Here is a 19,794-nt window from a genome sequence, read left to right on the forward strand (position 1 = left end):
GTTTTCCTAAATTTACACCAGGATATTAAATGACACATGTTTTGTATTTCAGAGTTTAATTTTTCTTCAGTATAAATTTTACTTCTGAAACAGAGCCCAAACAAAGGAAGGTGAAATCAAAAGGTGCAACTTTTGTAGCTTCCGCAGGAAGGATAAGCAACTGTGGCACCAAACTTTATACCATGAAAACTATCACTGGTCCTACATGCCATTTGTGCCCTGCTTCGCTTCTTCCCCACAGGGTCTCTTTAACCTTCTCCCTTTAATCAGTGTTCTCCTTATGTTATGACTAAGGCTTGTTGTTAATGATATCTAAAGACAATACTTGGAGCATTTCATTCATTCAGCTAATAGTGGTTTTTTGTTTGTTTGTTTGTTTTTGAGACAGTGTTTCTCTGTGTAGTCCTGGCTGTCCTGGAACTCACTCTGTAGACCAAGCTGGCCTTGGAACGCAGAGATTAAAGGCATGCACCACCACCACCTGGCTTAATAGTTTTAATTATATGCTCAACACTGGGCAAAGCAATCAGCATCTCAATACTAAAGGCTTTGCCGTCCACTGGTTCTGAGACTGGGAGCAATAACTAGGTTTTAAGAAAGTAAGTTGCAGCCGGGCGGTGGTGGCGCACGCCTTTAATCCCAGCACTCGGGAGGCAGAGCCAGGTGGATCTCTGTGAGTTCGAGGCCAGCCTGGGCTACCAAGTGAGTTCCAGGAAAAAGCGCAAAGCTACACAGAGAAACCCTGTCTCGAAAAACCAAAAAAAAAAAAAAAAAAAAGAAAGTAAGTTGCAATCAGATTGAGATTCTAAGGAGAATGTTCTTTGACATACTCAAGTGTCAAACCTGCTCATTAGTGTCCATTTAATCTGTAATGCTTAGAAAGGATCAAGATCTATGCCTCATTCTATCTAAACACTCTATCGCAGAGCAAAAAGAAAACAGCATCTCATTTTTGAAACGGCCATCCCCTCTTAGAACAGGACTGAACCTACGGACAGTTTTTTTGTATGTTTGTTTGTTTTTTTCCAGGGGCCAGTTTGCTACAACCTCTGCCCCACATTACCCCACCATTGTATGTTGACTCTTACCTGCCTTTAATCGGACCCTCAGAAAGTACATCCGGTCTGGTAGCCAATCAGGGTCCTACCTGGCCACAAGCAGGAACTGTTTTGCTATTTTCAGTCAGAGAGGCCCCTGACACAGCAAACAGACCCCTGACACCACAACCACAGTTGCTGACCAAATGTCATGAGCCAATCACAAAATGATTCCTGTACCAGTGGGGATCTATACCCAATCACTTCCGGGTACACTTAACCATAGCTGAAATTCCCCTAATCCTGCTTTAAAAGGAGCCTGCGAGCTTCTCTCTGGGTCGCCATTCGCCACTCTGTCAGAAGTTTTGACCCCACTATACTGGAACTTTTTATTAAATGCTTTTGCTGATTGCATATGTGACTGGTGGTCTTTTATGGGACTTCTCACGGACCCCAACAACTTTCATTCTTACCTTAAGCTTACCTCCAGATAAACTTCCCTAGAAAGCTCAAAAGCAAAAGAAAACCTTGTTTCCTTTCCTAAATGCAATTTTAAGATCTTACAAAAAACAAAACAAAATCAGTAAGGAGGAAAGCATCACGCCACTCAGTAGGCATTCAAAACACTCATGGTCCCTGAAGGAAGGTGTGAAGGGCTGCGGGAGCACTGCTGGAGCATGAAGAGGAGCCCAGACAGTGAGCGCAGCCTAGAGGGGCGGCCGCCATTCCATGCAGTGACCCCAGACACTAGCCCAAAGCTCCGCTGGCCTGGCCTGGAGGCGAGGCGGCGAGGCCCTCGGTGGCGTTAACCCCCTGGATGCTCGCACAAGCACAGACCCTCGGCGAAAGGATAAGGGGAGACACACCGAAGCCTCGGCAACACCATTTCCGCTTCCGGTAGAGCGCGCGCTCAAACCCTCGGGAAGGCAAGGGTGACATCTGTGCGGGAAGCCCAGCGCGGGTGCTGCGGAGGCTGGGCGGCGCCGGCCTCCCCGCTCGGCTCTCCCGCTGCCTCCCGCTGGTATTCGTGAAGACCGGCGCGGCCCAGGACGGCGGCTCGCCGGTGAGCGAGCCGGAAGCGGCTTCGCACAGCCCGGCTCTCGGAGGTGCCCGGGACGCTGGCTCTTTGGCCGCCTCTGCCAAGCGTGTGACCTGGTCCGGGGAGGAACTGGCGGAAGCGAGGCCGCGGTCGGGCCGCGAAGCCCGGCGCTGGCATCCCCACGCAGGGCCAACTCAGGGCGGCGGCTGTTGCTCGCCGGGCTCTGCACCTGTACGGTGCCGGCGTGGGGACCGCAGCGCAGCATCCGCCCTGGCCCTAGAGAAACTTCCCTGCCTTCGCTGACGCTACTGCCTGACCACTGCTAGCGTGAGAAGACTGGCCAGTGTGGTCTCAGAAGTAGCTTAAGCTGATGCAAAGGCAGGAAGAGGCTCTGTGCCTCCAGAGCACCGGTGGACAGCAAGAAACTGACCATTTATTTGAATGCTCGTCACATGTTGGGCAAAATTTCAGTTTACCTCAAAGAAAGGAGGCCCACAAAACCTCACGTACAGTTCTAAATAGCCCTCCAAGAAATATTAAACCAGTAAAATAACACCTTAACCACCAGCCCTGCTCTCTCTTGTTCTCTTCTCTCCCACCGCACCCCGCACCCCGCATCTGACAAGGTCTCACTCTAACTCTGGCTGGCCTGGATTCGATTCCCAGCATCCACAAAGCAGCTCACAATAATCTGTAACTGGTTCCAGGGGGGATCTGACGCCCTCTGTGGGCACCAGGCACGCAAGTGTTATAGGGACATACATACATACATGCAAGCAAGACACCCGTAGACATAAAAGAGAAACAAAAGCCTGGTGATTTTTAAATTATCTTTTCAAGATTTGCCTACACTTATGTATGTATACCATCTGTGTGCCTGGTGCCAGTGGAGGTCAGAAGAAGGCATCAGATCCCCTGGAACTGGAGTTACAGACAGCTGTGAGCGGCCCTGTGACTGACAGTCATTCTGGGGCCTTCTGCTAGCGCTCTTAACTGCTGAACCATCTCTGTAGCCTATAGTAGTTTACATTAAAGGGGGACAAGTCAGGACCTTTTCTGTTCCGCTTTCTTTCGTGTTAAGTAGCAAATCTTAGATCCTCGTGACTTTTTGTTGACGTGTGCTTCCCTCCTCCTCTGTCTTTGGTGCCTTTAGGAAGAAGATTCTTTCACTGGATTTTAAGCCAGACCAGCATGTGTGTCAGTTGTCAAGGGTGGCACCTGTGAAGTGTCGAACGTAGGAGCAAATCATTGGTGACGGTGAATCTAAAAGTGGTTGAGTGTTTGGACCCTCAGACGAAGGCTTTATGGTATCCCAAGGAGCCCGACACAAAGAGGGCCAGTCAAAGTAAAGCATCCATCTCACAAAAAGACAGTGCTATACCTACGAACTTTTGCTGACACGTCTGGAACTTCAGTTATCACAAAGCGGCTGGACCCTGTGAGACTGTCAGCCAGCTTCAAGAATTATGCCACCTGTGGCCGAGACCAAAAGAGCAAATTCTGGAACTGCTTGTGCTAGAACAGTTTCTGACCATTCTGCCCAGGGGGGTGCAATCTCAGCTAGAGAAGCAGCATCTGTAGAGCACTGAAGAGGCAGCGACCCTGGGTGAGCACCCGCAGAGGGACTCTGAAGAAGTGAGGGATGGGGTGAGAGGGAATATTGGTCATGTACAGTGAGATGGGATGATGATGGCTATCGTGGGGATGGGAAAGTTAGTTTAAAAATGATAGATTAAATCACTTCTATTGTTCTTGAGGGCACTTAAGGTAGGACCTGAAGTATAAACACATAGGAAAACTCAGTCTACTATTTTAGAGATCATGACCATCTTGGGTTACTTTAGGGGGAAAGTTGAATTTTGCTTTTTGGAGCTATGATGAATGAAGAGTATTGGCTTTGGCTAAGGAGATAGAAACCAAATTCTCTTTCTCAGTGCTAGAGATTGGAACTAGGTTATGCTGGGCAAGCATTCTGCTGATTGTGTGTATGTGTGTGTGTGTGTGTGTGTGTGTGTGTGTGTGTGTGTCCAAGTACAAATGAGGGAGCCCTTGGAGTCCCAAAGAAGGTGTTGGATCTCCTGGAGCTGGAGTTACAGGTGTCTGAGGTGGGAACTGAACTTGGGTCCTGTCCAAGAGAGCAGCAAGTTCTCTATGTCTGAGCCCTCTCTTCAGCTCTGCTGCATTGCGTTCTTAAATGAAGAATATGATTTATATTCCTTCCCAGGGCACCAGCGCCCTTTATGGGGTGATTTATCTCCTTTATCCATGCCCTTATTAATCTTCTTTGGTCACATTGTGGTTTTTCCAGTTTCCTGATTTTGACATACTCACTTTACATTCACTTTTCATCTGTGTAGCGTACATTTTTTCCATATGGCAAAGACCATGTTGAGCTTTTGTTCAAATACTACTTTCTCAAATATTTCTATAAAACCTTATCTGAAATAGGCTTCAAAGAGCAAAATGTTAGAATTCCTTCTTGTCATGTTTAGTTTTTTGCACATCACTGTAGCTAGAGTTTTCCTGCCTTGCCCACAGTCAGGACAAATCTTTGTCACCCCGCCAATCCCACAGCCTCTCAGACCCAACCAAGTAAGCACAGAGACTTATATTGGTTACAAACTGTATGGCCGTGGCAGGCTTCTTGCTAACTGTTCTTACAGCTTAAATTAATCCATTTCCATAAATCTATACCTTGCCACATGGCTCGTGGCTTACCGGCATCTTCACATGCGGCTTGTCATGGTGGCGGCTGGCAGTGTCTCTCTGACTCAGCCTTCCACTTCCCAGCTTTATTCTCCTCCTTGTCCCGCCTATAGTTCCTGCCTAGCCAATGGCCAATAAGTGATTTATTTATTGACCAATCAGCAACACACTTGACATACAGATCATCCCACAGCACATCACTTTCTAACATTCTGGGTTTTTTAAAATAATGTATTGCCTCATCACCCTACCAGAATACAAGCCTTATGAAATCACAAACTTTGACCTCACCATTATATCCTCAGTAAAGTATCTATCATATCATACCAACCCAATAAGTATTCGTCTCTTTTGAGTGCTGAGTATTGAAATCAGGACCCTGTGTACCTGCTTTACTTTGAATTTAACCTCTCCCAGCCACTTAGAATAATTATTGAAATAATTAATAATCCACTCATGGTGACTGACTCCTATAATTCTACTACCTAGAAACTGAAGCAGGTGGATGCTCCAAGTTTGAGTCCAGCCTGAGCTACAGTGTGAGTTCCAGAATAGCATGGGCTAACAGTATAATGCCCTGTCTCAAATATTGAACGACAAAACTTCTCATACTGGATAAAAAAATGTTCATCAAGTGCTTTGGTGTCTCTTCTAGCTGGACATGAAAGAGTGAGTGACGGAGGGCAGCCAGCAGGTAAAAGGCACTTACTGAGCAAGCCTCAAAACCGGAGTTCAGTTCCCCAGAGCTCACATAAAGATGGAAGGAGAGAACTGGATCTACGAAGTTGTCCTCTGGCCTTCACACGTATGCTGGGGCCCTCATCCCCTTCCCACCAAGGCACACAATGATTTTGTAACATTAAGAATGAGTGATTTAGCCAGGTAGTGGTGGTGCACACCTTTAATCCTAGCACTCAGAAGGCAGAGGCAATTGCATCTCTGTGAGTTTGAGGCCAGCCTGGTCTACAAAGTGAGTTTCAGGAGAGCCAGGGATGTTACACAGAGAAACCCTGTTTCCAAAAACCAAAACTAAACCAAACCGAAACAAACAAAAAAAAGAGTGATTTGTAGGGAATAGAAATCTGTCCTTGTCTTGGGCGTAGTGCTAAATAAATAAAAACAAAATTAGGAACTATAGTTATGACAGTAATCATTTATGCATGTGCTACCCAGCTTTCTCTCTTTTGTACAATAAATCCTTTTAAAAACCAGTTTTTGTGGGGCTGGAGAGATGGCACAGTGTTTCAGAGCTCATACTTCTCTTCAGAGACTTCAGGTTCAGTCTCCAGCACCCATGTCAGGTAGCCTCAACTGCCTGAAGCTCTGGCTCCAAGGGATCCGACACCTTCTTCTAGCCTCCATGGGTACTCTACTCTACCCCACCTCATTAAAAATAATAAAATACTTTAGGAAAAATATTCTGACCTGCCTGTATTCCTCACAACCCCTGGAATTTAGTTAAATATAGTAATTTCTTGGTGACAGAAGAGGACAGGTACACTAGCTTCTCATTCCCCATATCCTTTTCATTGATATACATTGGGATTTATTTTGTAGTTTCAACATGACTCTGGATCGAGAAGCCTGTCATCTGAGATAACACACTACAAAAGCGTCTTTCTTCTCAAGTATCCTAGAGTTAATTTATAGCCCTTAAATTACTTTTTCCATTTACACCTTTATTTGTGCTCTCTAGACACAAGGTGATTTCCTGTCTAGAACAAGGAGAAGAGCCATGGGTTCAAGGTTCCTCAGACTTCAAAGACAGTCCCATAGAATCTCCTGCAGGTAATCACACACGGAGAGAAAAAAAGAGACAGGCCTTGGTGTGAACCTTTACAAGGACTTAACCTTTCAATATTTTGCTCCTCTACCTTAGTTTAGTTTAGTTGAGAGAGAGAGAGAGAGAGAGAGAGAGAGAGAGAGAGAGAGAGAGAGAGAGAGAGAGAGTTGGTTTGTTTGGTTTTGGTTTTGGTTTTGATTTTTTCTTTTTTTTCTTTTTTTTTTTTTTTTTTGGTTTTTCGAGACAGGGTTTCTCTGTGTAGCTTTGCGCCTTTCCTGGAACTCGCTTTGGAGACCAGGCTGGCCTCGAACTCACAGAGATCCGCCTGGCTCTGCCTCCCGAGTGCTGGGGTTTTGATTTTTTCAAAGACAGGGTTTCTCTGTGTAACAGTCCTGGCTGTCCTGGAACTCCCTTTGTAGCCCAGGCTGGCCTCTGACTCACAGAGACCCACCTGCCTCTGCCTCCTGAGTGCTGGGATTAAAGGCGTGCGCCACTACACCTGACAGTGTCATGATTTTTAAGCATTGAAAATAATTGAATTTTGATTTCTGCTCCTGTGGCTTCCTTTTTCTCGACTGATTCCTGTGTTTATTCCACCAGGGCTGAAGCAGAAAGTTGACACTGAAAGTCACCAGCCTGCACCTCTTTCTGAGACATAAACACCAAGTACCAGCCTGCACCTCTTTCTGAGACACAAACACCAAGTACCAGCCTGCACCTCTTTCTGAGACACAAACACCAGTGCAGTGTCAAAAAAGCCCAAAGTGAAAGTTTCCCAGAAAGCAACAGTCAAACAAAATCCTAGTGAGACACACAGAGCAAGGAAATGCCAACAAGACTGTCCAGTGAAGAAAAGAAAGAAATTTTCAACATGGGCAAAAGAGCTGCCGAGACTCATGGTTCTTCACAAGAAAGATGGTGCAGGAGAGAGACCTTTTCAATGCAGGAGTGTGGGAAAAGCTTCAGAGTCAGCTCTGACCTTATTGAACACCAGAGGATTCACACTGAAGAGAAGCCTCTTCGGTGTCAAGAGTGTGGGAAGAGGTTCCGATGGAGCTCAGACCTTAGTAAGCACCTAGCACCACACCAAGGGCTAAAACTGTACAAGTGTTTGTGGTGTGGGAGAAGCTTCAGTCAGAACACAAATCTCCACACACTCCAAAGAACTCATGCAGGAGAAAATCCTTTTCATGTCAGGAATGTGGGGGAAAATTCAGCCAGAACTCCCACACACACCGGTGAGCAGCAGAATCTACTTTTAAAAAGGAGCTACTTGTTTTAAATAAGGTAAGTAATGAAAAAATTTTGGTCTGAGTTTATCAGATGTTACTGGACTGGACATTGTTAATATATATAATGGAGTTTTTATCTGAATCTGTCAAATGTTAATGGACTAGACATCATTAATGTAATTTTTGGCTGTATATATTGTATATACTTATTGGATAGTTTTTCTTGTATTAGTTATAAGTCTTTTTTAATTTTAGACAAAAAGAGAGGAAATGTGGTGGTATTGTGTTCCCCAAAATATTGTGCACCTTAATAAACTTATTAATAAACACATATGATATGTGCAAAGAAGCTTCAGTAGACAGTCAAGCCTTCTCAGACACCAGAAACTCCACCAAGGAAGAGACGCTTGTCCAGTGTCCTCGGTCTGAAGAAAGTCACCAAATAGAGCTCGGCTCTGAAGTTGAGGAATTCAAAATTAGGAGGCCTGAAGAACAACATTTCATCAGATATCTTGGAGACAAAAACGTGCTTTACAGAAAGGAATCAAGGTTTGCTCTATAGGAAATAGGTTACTTGTGCCGTCTGCTATTTTTAGCTAGACTTCTCAGAAAAGTTCTTAGCGAGAGCTTTAAGAGCATTCTAAATAGGAAAAGGGGCTGTTTGGAGATTGTATCGGGGATCTACTAACTTCAACTTTGTGTATCAGAGTCACTCAACCCATAATCTGTGGTCACAGCTAATATCAGTCTTGGAACAGAGAGAGTAGAAACACTTGGAGCATAGACTTCTAAGAGAAAAAGCATTAACATGTGTTTCTGTGCAAATCATAGCAGAGCAGAGATGAAACCTAATGAAAAGTTTTGTATTGTTAACAAAGTGGGTATCGACTGTGTTTCCTCTTTAACTTTAGGAACTGTACCTCTGGGTCCTGTTAGCATAACTTACTGAAACTGTAATTACCTCAGCTCTAGGAAACCTGCATGAACTAATAGTGCAGTTTTATGCCTCTCATTTGGACTTTTGGAAAGTGAAAACATCCTTAATGAGATATATGAAAATGGGTTGGAATTTGTAGCCATGAACATGTATTAGATTTTTATGTAATAAAGGAAACTATTTCCTTTCCTTATAATGCCAATAGGAAAAAGCAGCCATGGAAATTAGTGCTTGAGCAAGGCATGAATGAAAAGTAGTGGCAGTTTAGCGTGAACATCTTAGAGTGTGTGTGTCACCTTTTTTTTTGGTTTTTCGAGACAGGGTTTCTCTGTAGTTTTGCGCCTTTCCTGGAACTCACTTTGTAGACCAGGCTGGCCTCGAACTCACAGAGATCCTCCTGCCTCTGCCTCCCGAGTGCTGGAATTAAAGGCATGCGCCACCACTGCCCAGCTGTGTGTCACCTTTTTAATGTAACTTTTGTTTGTAGCTTAGAACAAGGCACTTGTTTGTATAAGAACTGCAAGGCAGAGTCTTTTGCCCAGGTGATGTGGAGACCTGGGTATCTAGTCATCAGATTAAGTTCCCAGATGGGAAGACTTGAGAACTGACCCTCGGTGTTGGGCAAGGACAAGGAAATCGACATCCATGTTTTATCTTACACTGAAAGCTCTTAGGTTGTATCTACCTGTGCCTCTTTGGCACAATATTTGAACTACAACTTCACATTTTATAAATTGGTAATAGAATATACAGCTCACAGATTGCAGGTTTTATAAACCAGCTGTTTAATGTAACAGTGACTTTTGTATAGTTCTGTCAGCTTTTGTGTGTATCGGGAAAGAGATTAAAGAGATGGCCTCTTCTAACTCTTAAAAATGGAGGTGATGACGATGTGTTGGGGGGTGTATGCCCATATTTGCACAGAGAGTGCGGAAATGATGGGCTAGCTTTTGCACTCAGGTCCTTGGGCTTGCTCAACAAGCACTGTCACTCTCTGAGCCATGTGGCCACTTCTCGTCCTGGCCTTACAGATGAGGAAGTTGAGGCTCAGTGTTGTACAGGGGTTTTCTCAGTACCCCATCGTTAGGGAGTTTATTGGTTATTGCATAGCTTGGCTGTGAAAGCAGGATGGCAGTGTAAGTAGGATAGTGTCTTATCCCTGGTAACCAACCAACCTTGGGAACATTGTGTTGTATCCTTTTCTAGTTTAGAAACTATTTGTTTCTTGATTGGTTCCTCAAAAGACGGGGTGTTTTATTTTGTTTTTGTATATGTGTGTGCATTTGGTTTTAGTTCTTAGAGACAGAGTCTTCTGTAGCCCAGGATGACCTCAAACTTGCTATAAAGGGATGTCATTGAATTATTGATTCTTATTCTATCCGATTGCTAAGATTATAAGCATATATCACCATGTCTGGCTTTCTTTTCCCTAAGACTGGCTATATGCTGCCCATGGTGGTCTTGAACTCTTGCCTCAGTTTCCCAAGTAGAGTGATTACAGGCTTGTGCCACTGCAGCTGGCCTGCAATACCCTTTAAAAACAAAATATTAATGTGTAGAGAAGTGTATGCATGCTGGCATAAAAGTGAGGAGATGACTTTATGGGGTTAGTTCCATCTTTCCACCTTAGATGGATTCCAGGAAACAAACCCAGGTCACCAGGCTTTGCTTGGCACCTACCTTGCCCACTGAGCCGTATTGCCAGGCCTCCTAAAATAGTCTTAAGTCTGCATTTTCCCTTGATAGTATTCCATTGGAATAAGTAAACATTTTTATAGCTCAAAAACTATTTCCCCTCCTCAAAGGAGCTTATGTTGCCAGTTTTATTCTTTGAATTAAGAGAGCTTCTAATTCAAGTCTTCCCTTGGGTATCTTCAAAGCTCCACATTCCAAAACCAAGACTTTCACCAAGTCCATCTTAACAGTTAATCGAGTGGTTCCCTTTTCCTTTTCCTACTAGGACACTGTATTTTTTATTTCTTTCTAGCATGTTTCAACAACTTAATGGTTAATTACTTTGTGTACTTTGTCTGGGCTGTTATTCTCCATTTGAATGTAGAAACTGAGAGAGAAGTTTGCAGCTTTCTTTCCCAGCCTTGACTCCAAGGTTGAGCACAAGCCTAACTCAAGAGCTAAACATACCTGTCAAATAGGAGAGACTGATATGGCCACTTGAGCGTCAGTTATGATGTCCCTTCTTCAGGTACCAGGTGTATGACTGCTATGTGGTGGCCATGTGTCCTGGTCATGTTATCCATCAGAAGAGATGGGAAAGCAGAACATGTGGGTCCTGTGGAGAAGTGTACCCCGAACTCATCTGGGACCATCATCCCAGCTATGTAAATATTCGAGCCATGTAAACATTGCCTAGCTTTAGAAAACCAGATTCCATGTGTACCCTGGGTTCTTTACCCTGCCAGCACCATCCCAGCTATCCAGGACTCAGCAGTAACAAGGGCCAAAATGCTCACACAGACTTGAGGGCTTGCAAGCAATTGCCCCCCTCTTCCACAGAACCTCTCAACACCCAGGGATAGACAAGGATCTTTGGAATCTGGCTGCTTCAGTTGGTCCCTAATTGGTACTCAGAGAACACTACGACATGTACAGAGGTATATCAAGAAAAAGTACTCTGGGGCTGGAAAGATGGCTCTGTTAGGAGTGCTACTGCTCTTCTAGAGTACCCGAGTTTGGTTCCAGCACTCACATGGAGTAGCTCATACCCACCTGTAACTCTAGGTACATGGGGATCTGAAGCTTCTGATATCTGGGGACACCTGGACTCACAGGCATATATTCATATTCACACACACATACACATAATCTTAAAAATCAAACAAAATCTTTTTTGTATAAAAAAAAGTCCCACAGTCAGCTGTGTTTGGTACCAATGAATTTAATAATATCAATGTTTTGTTGTAGAAGGAATTCTCAAATCACTTACTAATTTTTGTGACAGTTTCACTTTGTAGCCCAATCTGGCCTTGAACTCACCAGCCTCCTGCCTCAGCCACCCTTGTACTGAAATTATAGATGTACACCACAGTTAACATGGATCATTTATATTGAAATGTATAGAGTGAACCTAAGGGATGGAGGAAGAGTATACACATGCTGTATTTGCTGGCCTTATTTATCCATGTTAGTAGTATGTGATATATTACACCTAACATCGCAGATCAATTTTCTGTGAGCACCACTTGGGGGAATGCTGACCTAATAAATCCTTTACACTACTGCAAGGAATCAAAGAAATCCAACTTGGAGCAAAATTGGATCCCATGTCACCTGGTCAGCATAATGTTCTCCCACTCCTCACAGATGCTCAGTGGTGCAGCAGGCATCACTGTTACACAGATTAGAAGGTGGATGCTTCAGAGCCGCTGACTGGGTGGTGTTGGCAGGTAACTAGAAGCTGTGTATCCCTCTTTTGGAAGATGATTTGAGGAGGCTGGAGAGCTGGCTCAGCAGTTAAGAGCAGTAGCTTCTCTTCCAAGGGACCAGGTTGAATTCCCAGAACCCACATGGCAGCTCACAGTTGTAGCTAGAGTTTTCCTGCCTGGCCCACAGTCAGGACAAATCTCTATCACCTGCCAGTCCCACAGTCACTCAGACCCGACCAAGTAAACACAGAGACTTATATTGGTTACAAACTATATGGCCATGGCAGGCTTCTTGCTAACTGTTCTTACAGCTTAAATTAATCCATTTCTATAAATCTATACCTTGCCACGTGGCTCGTGGCTTACCGGCATCTTCACATGCTGTTTGTCATCATGGCGGCTGGCAGTGTCTCTCTCAGCCTTCCACTTCCCAGCGTTATTCTCCTTCTTGTCCCACCAATACTTCCTGCCTGGCCACTGGCCAATCAGTGATTTATTTATTGACCAATCAGCAACACACTTGACATACAGACCATCCCACAGCACACAGTTATCCTCACAACTGCCTCTCTTCCTGGGGATTGACACCCTCATACAGACAGACATACATGTAGGCAAAACACCAATGCACACGGAATAAATATAAAGTTAAAAAAGAGCTTACAAAAAAAAGAAGATGGGCTGGGAAATAGTGGCGCACGCCTTTAATCCCAGCACTTGGGAGGCAGAACCAGGCAGATCTCTGTGAGTTCGAGGTCAGCCTGGGCTACAGAGTGAGTTCCAGGAAAGGTGCAAAGATGCTAACATCTCTTTGTACACTTATTTGTCATCTGTGTCTTTGGTGAATTTTCCAGATCTTTTGACAGTTTTAATGGGGTATTTGTTTTTATTATGACTCTTGGGACTGATTGACTTCTGTACGTTTGGATGGCAGTCTTTATTACATATATTTTTCATGAGCATATTTTCTTAATCTGTGCCTTGCTTTCTCATTGTCTGGACGGTCTTTTCAGGGCATCTTTAAACTTTTTTGAGCACGAGCACTATATTTATATCATTTCCACTCCTCCCTTTCTCCTCTGCAACTTCTCCTCCGCGACTCCTCCGTCTGCGGTTCCCACTCCTTCTCAAAGTCATGACATTCACCTTTATTGTTGTTACATGCACGTGCAGACTGCTGAGTTGACTTAGTGTTGCCTTACAGCTGGGGAGGACTGTTGATTGCTTTTCTTTCCTGGCAGCTTGCATAGAACCTTCAGATACTATGAGAGCTGGTCCTTGGGTAGGGGGCTTCCAGGTCAGATCCAGCTCGATTCCTCCAAGTCCTGTATCTGAAGTTTCTGGTATCTTCAGCAATACAGTCTCACCTTCAAATTTTGGGAGGCAACCAAGGGCTTTGGGAGAAACCTGTACTGTTTTGGGAGTCTCTTGGACCCTCCTGACCAACAACTTAAAAGGAAGTCGTGGGAACCTGTGTAAGAAAGTAATGAATTTACTGTGAGCAATGGATGGGAAAGAATGCAGGTTGTTCTTCCCACGAGGCATCCTTCTAGCAAAAAAACTGTACAAACTCTAAGTGAATACGCTTAAAAGTAAGGACTTGAAGGGAATGCTCTGGCGTGTCCACGTTATCTCTGTGGGAAAGGAAAAGCCCTGGAAGGAATATTCTTGGATTTTTTTTTACATGACCAAAGATTCTAAGACAACACCAGGTGTATTCCCTTGCTGTTCTTGTACTATTTGCTTAAGCTAACTGTAAATGGTGCCTCATGCTTTACTTGATTTAGTAATTAAAAATGAGAAGTGCTTTATTTGTAGTACTGGAGCTCAGACCCCTGGAGTCCTCTGGTTACTCCACGCACGTCTTTGGCATCTCCTTGGATTCAAGGAGACTTACTCTCACTGGGCTGGGCAGGTCGACAGAAGTAGTTTGTTGTTGTTGTTGTTTCGATGTCTTTTTATTTTGTGTGCTTGTATAGGTTAGAGGTCAAGATCAAATGTCTTCCTCAGTCACTCTCTACCTTGTTTTTTTGAGGCAGGGTCTCTTACTGAACCTGGAGCGCATCAGTTGAGCTGGGCTGGTTGAGCAGCAAGCCCCAGGGACCCTCCGCCTCCCCAGTGCTGAGGTTAAAAACATGTGCTGCCATAGCCAGGAGGTGGCACACACCTTGAATCTCAGTACGGGGATATAGAGGGGCAGCCAGATCTCTGTGAGTTTGAGGCTAGCCTGACTACATAGGGAGTTCCAGGATAGTTAGGGCGACTAAGAGAGACCCTATGGAAAAACAAAACCCAGTAACAGCAACGAAAGTGTGCTGTCAGGCCTGAACTTTTTCATGGGTCCTGGGAACCCAATGCATCCTTGTGCAGCAAATATTTTCCAACTTTGCCCTTCCCCAGCACCAAGAGAACAGTTTTGAATTTACTCTAGACCTTTCTCATGTCTTCTAGGAGTTTTGTAATTTGTATTTAGGACTGTGAATCATTTTGAGCTATTTTTTTTCAATGATATCAGCCTTCCAACTTTCTTCAATATTCTGGTCTTTTGCCTTTGTACATAAACTTTAGAACTAGTGGTTTTCATTAATCCCATGTAGGCTTGTGAAACACAGTTTAAGAAACAGGGTTTTGGTTTAGGCATGTGGCCTAAGCTGTCCCTTCCTGACTGATATTAGAAATGCTAGAACAAATCCAGCTCATGCCAGATAATACATGTAAGTAGCCAGCAACCAATGAGTCTTCTTGAAGTTAGGAGACCTAAGCTGTAGTATGAAACCAATGCCAAGGAAGGAAGAGCAAATGACGGAAACTCAGTCCTGGGCTATGCCATTGAACAGAAGCATCCCTTGAGGCCTATGCCTGCCCTGGACTTCCCAGCTACGTGAATTCTGTGTGCTCCATTTATTGTCAGAGTTAATGTGAATAGGAATTTCTGTTCATTTATACCTGAAAGAACCCATAAATACATAGAGCAATAACTGACTTAGTATATAGATGAAAAATCCTTTTTATATAGCTATCTAATAGTTTTTTAGAAATAGAAATTATCAAGCATACATAAAGTAGTATAATAAATGTTCTGTATGCCTCAAAAATTACACTGACGTGGAACCCGGTCTCAAAATTATCAACATTTTGCAATCTCGTTTAATTTATCCTCTTCAGTGTTATAGTTTTAGTTTGTTGTGAGAGTGTTGTTTGCATTAGGGTGTTTAAAGGAAAACCCAGACATTACACACTGACCTGTCAATAGTTCCATTTATAAGCAGGGAAGTAGTATTGACAACCTCTACCCTAAACGGCCTTTGAGAAGTTCTCAGTAGACAGAGCTGTCTTTCCCACAGGGACAAGACTGAGAACAAAGGCAGCCTTTAGCTACCCTAGAGTACCACAAAACTTGACCTGTAACTTCTCAAGATGGCTTTGTAAGAGGACCCTCTTGGCCTCCTGCCTGGGGTATTCATTTATGAGAACACCAGATATCCCAAATGTCTCATAATGAGGGTTCCCAGAAGGGATACTAGCTGTCTGTAATGATCACCAGAGCAACTTATTAATGACTTGAAACTACATGTTCTACTGTTGTACTTTTAATGAGCCCCAGAGTGACTCATTCATTAAGAGTTCAGGAGCATTGGTTTATTATTGGTTTCCTGGAAGCCTAAAGAACAAAATAATGACATTCACCATCACCCGCCCCCAAGTGTACATAGATCAAGTCTCCAAGAGCTTAGTATATACTCAGAATAATTTCTCATTATCCACACACTGGTGTTAAGTATCTTTTTTAAAATGATGTATAAATAAGTATTTAAATTAAAATTTCATTGGAATTCACCTCCCTCTACTCCTACTTCATTATTCCCCTTTTTACATTTGTCTGTCGTGTTTGTGTGACTTCTTAGAAGAAAGATGACCTGGAAATTTAATAGCTTCATTCTTAATGAGGAACTCGCCTATCCTTTAGGGTTAGTGTGCATTCTAACCCTTAATTCTCTGTACTTTAATACCCAGCGCCCTGCTGGTCCAGAATCACCGTACAAACCACTCTAGAAGATTCTTTATGCCCAGTCAGTACTTATCATAGTCTATGAGTTACCATTTATAAAAACCTACTTAGCCAACTAAGAGTCAATTTCAACCTGAATTCCTGGTGCTGTATTTATTACCTTCTGTAATCCCCAAATTAATATATACTAACTTTTGCCCAAGATTGGTTTCTTGTTTCACTCTGCCTAAGGATGTTTACTTCCTAAAACTTCCTTAAAGATATGTACTCTGTATGTTGATTCACTCATTCAATATTTTTTTTTTAAATTTACTGAGCTCATCTATGGGGTAGACATTATTTTAGGTCTTGATTTTTTTTTTTTTTTTTTTTGTCTTTTGTTTTTCGAGACAGGGTTTCTTTTTGTAGCTTTGCGCCTTTCCTGGAACTCACTTGGTAGCCCAGGCTGGCCTCGAACTCACAGAGATCCGCCTGGCTCTGCCTCCCGAGTGCTGGGATTAAAGGCATGCGCCACCACCGCCCGGCTTAGGTCTTGATTTTTTATGTTTACAAATGTTATGGTCTTGGGCTTTTGTTGATTGGTTGGTTTTAACGGTTTGTTTTTATTTGGGATTCTAAAGAAATTTTGGGGGGTTTAAGAAGAAGAGGAGGACATTTTCTAAGCTTCATTATACTGTTTAAATAAATAATATGTATAATACAGGGCTGGTGAGATGGCTCAGAAGTTAAGAGCACTGACTGCTTCCCCAGTGGTTCTGAGTTCAATTCCCAGCACCCACATGGTGGATAACTACCATTTGTGCTCCATTCCAAGGGGACCCACAGCCGTCCTCTGGCCTCCAAAAACACTGCATGCATGCATGTGGTGTATGGACATATATATAAGGAAAAGACTAATACAAGTACAATAATATGTATAATACTTATATAATTTTATTTGGTAACGATCTGCTTTTCAGAGATCAGTTTCAAGAAACCTGGTCAGTTTCAAATGGCACCTTATTTTCACTTCCAATTTCCCCAAAATGGAATAAGGAAAACATCTTTCTCCAATTTTACACATGGGTTATTCAGCTTTTAAAAAGGGATTGGTTGAATTGGCTTAGATTCTGCCTTTTTTAGAGTAGACTTAAGTATTCATGTTTGAGAGATATACCAAAACATTTACAAAGATTTTTTAAAAAGTCTTGCAGACACAGACACATACACAATTAGATTATTAAGTTCGCAGACACTGAGACACAAAGCAAACTCTTTTTTAAAAAAATTATTTATTTATTTTTATTTTATGTGCATTGGTGTTTTACCTGCATATATGTCTATGTGAGGATGCCATATCCTCTAGAGCTGGAGTTACAGACAGTTGTGAGGGGCCATGTTGGTGCTGGGAATTGAACCTGGGTCCTTTGGAAGAGCAGCTACTTAGCCATCTCTAGCCCCACAGAGCAAACTCTTAAGAAAATTGTAGGCACTTCAGCCCATTAGTAGATATAGTCATTCGTCCTCTAACAGTGGAAATAGATTCTAAGAAATGCACTGTTAGGTGATTTCTCATTGTGCAAACATCAGGATGGACTTAAAGGTGGCTGTAGTGTGCCTAGATTACATAATCTTTTGGGGCCACAATCATGCAAGTGCTCTGTGATTGGTTGAAGTACCATGTGCCGCATGGCTGTGACTCTATGGTCCAAGTGTGTTAGTTCCAAAAGTCAGATGTAGCCACTGGTTGTTCTAAGAGGCAAGAGCTAATGGGAGGTAATGAGACCATGAAGTCATCACCAGCTTGCCCTCCTGCCTTCCGCGGTGAGAGGATACAATGTTCCCTTCCTCTGGAGCATGAATCATCAAGGTAGCATCTTGGAAACAGAAAGATGCCCATTAGATGATTCAACTTGCTGGCACCTAGATCTTGTGCTTTCCAACCTGCAGAACTGTGAGAACATCTAATTATATTGCTTATAAATTATAAACAAAAGATAAAAATAGACTTCTCACTGAAAGGCAATTATTTATTTATTTTTCCTATGTTCCAAACTTCCACTACAATCAGTCCCCAAAGATCAGAAAGATTGTCACAAGTATCAGCATTTAAAACCATATGATGGGCAGAGGATGTAGTTCAGTGATAGAATGGCTTCTTAGAGTGTGCAAGGCCCTGAGTTCAATCTCTAGCACCTTAAACAAACAAAAAACCATATGAGCCAGTCCCGGTGGTGCACGACTGTACTCTCAGCTGCTTGGGAAGCTGAGGCAGGAGAATCACAAGCTCCAGTCTTGCCTGCTATAATATTCAGTTCCACGTTGGATAATCTGACAATACCTTGCCTCAAAAGGGGGCTGGGAGTGGGAGGGACACAGGGTAATTCATTGGAAGAGCACCTGTCTGGTGTGCCAAAGGCCCTAGTACCACAAAATTAAAAGAAACTATATGAAAAAAAATAATAATAGACAAACCAATTTTCAACAACAAAATATTAAAGTAATTCAAAATAATACATAAAACAGCCAATCGTCATACAGAAAGACTCAAAATCCTTCATCACCAGGAAAGTGCAAACCAAAGTCATTGAAACTTCACAGAACTAGAATGGTGTAATAAAAGATATACAGTATTAGAGAAATCACAACCCTCATACACTGCTAATAGAAATGTAAACATGGTGGAAAATGGTCCAGAAGCTTAAAAAGCTAAATATAGGGGTTGAGGGATGTGTGGCTTCAAAATGAACCCCTTGTCTATTGTGTGTGAGCCCCTGGGCTCTGTCCCTAGCACTGGTGTGGGGAGAAAGCCCTATAAGGAGAAAACTTCCTTGTTTACTACCCCACTATTCCATTCCTCTCCAAAAGGAAAAGATTTCTACATAAAAATGGGCCTGCACAGTTGGTCATGGTGGCTTACACCTATAACCCCAGCACTCATGAGGCTGAGGCAGAGACTTCTGTGACTTCAAGGCCAGCCTAGGTTATAGAGTGATAGTGTGTGTCAAAGAAAAAACAAAAATATCTTGTCCCAAAATGTAATCGGCATTATTCACAGTAGGTCAAAACTCTGTACAGCTTAAATGTTCACTGATTTCTAAATGGATAAATAAAATGTGCTATATCACACACAGTGGAATATTATTCAGCAACTACTGCCATGAATTTGATATGCATACAATATTTTCTACTTAATGAATAGTATTGCTTTTTGCGTAGCATGTAAGTTTCCCTAAATGATATACTGTACGTCACATTCTGAAATTGTTTTGCTTATTACTTTTTTAGATTAATCATACTGATACCTACAAATTTTATCAATGACACAATTTTTACAAGCTACAACTTACTCATTTCCCATTGACTTGACTATTTCTACTTTTTGTTTTGTTTTTGAGACTATGTATTTGTCTTTTTTCCTCCATGATCCTCCTGCCTCAGCCTCCTGCTACTGTAATTTTTTTTCTTTATAACGATGAAGTGATGTTTGCCCAAACCTTCCCAGGCAGATCTGAAGGCGCTTCTTTGGTAGTAGTGAACTGAGTGAGTTTGAGCATTGCTTAAACTCCAGATGCCGGTTTCCCCAACTGTACGAGGAGGGTATGCCATGTACTTCATTCCATTCTTAATGTCAAATGAGGTGAAAGGGAAAAATCAGTAGCCATCTTGAGAGATGCTCCCCCTGCTCC

At 42.9% G+C, this 19,794-nt stretch overlaps 1 pseudogene; it reads left to right on the forward strand.

Moving 5' to 3' along the window:
* The first annotated feature begins 1,714 nt into the window (after positions 1–1,714).
* LOC128122642 (zinc finger protein 75D-like) lies at positions 1,715–16,490 on the forward strand (annotated as a pseudogene).
* The last annotated feature ends 3,304 nt before the right edge of the window (positions 16,491–19,794 follow it).

This window comes from Peromyscus californicus, unplaced genomic scaffold (assembly GCF_007827085.1).
Source record: "Peromyscus californicus insignis strain IS unplaced genomic scaffold, ASM782708v3 Scaffold_3__1_contigs__length_106647218, whole genome shotgun sequence".
NCBI lineage: Eukaryota > Metazoa > Chordata > Mammalia > Rodentia > Cricetidae > Peromyscus > Peromyscus californicus.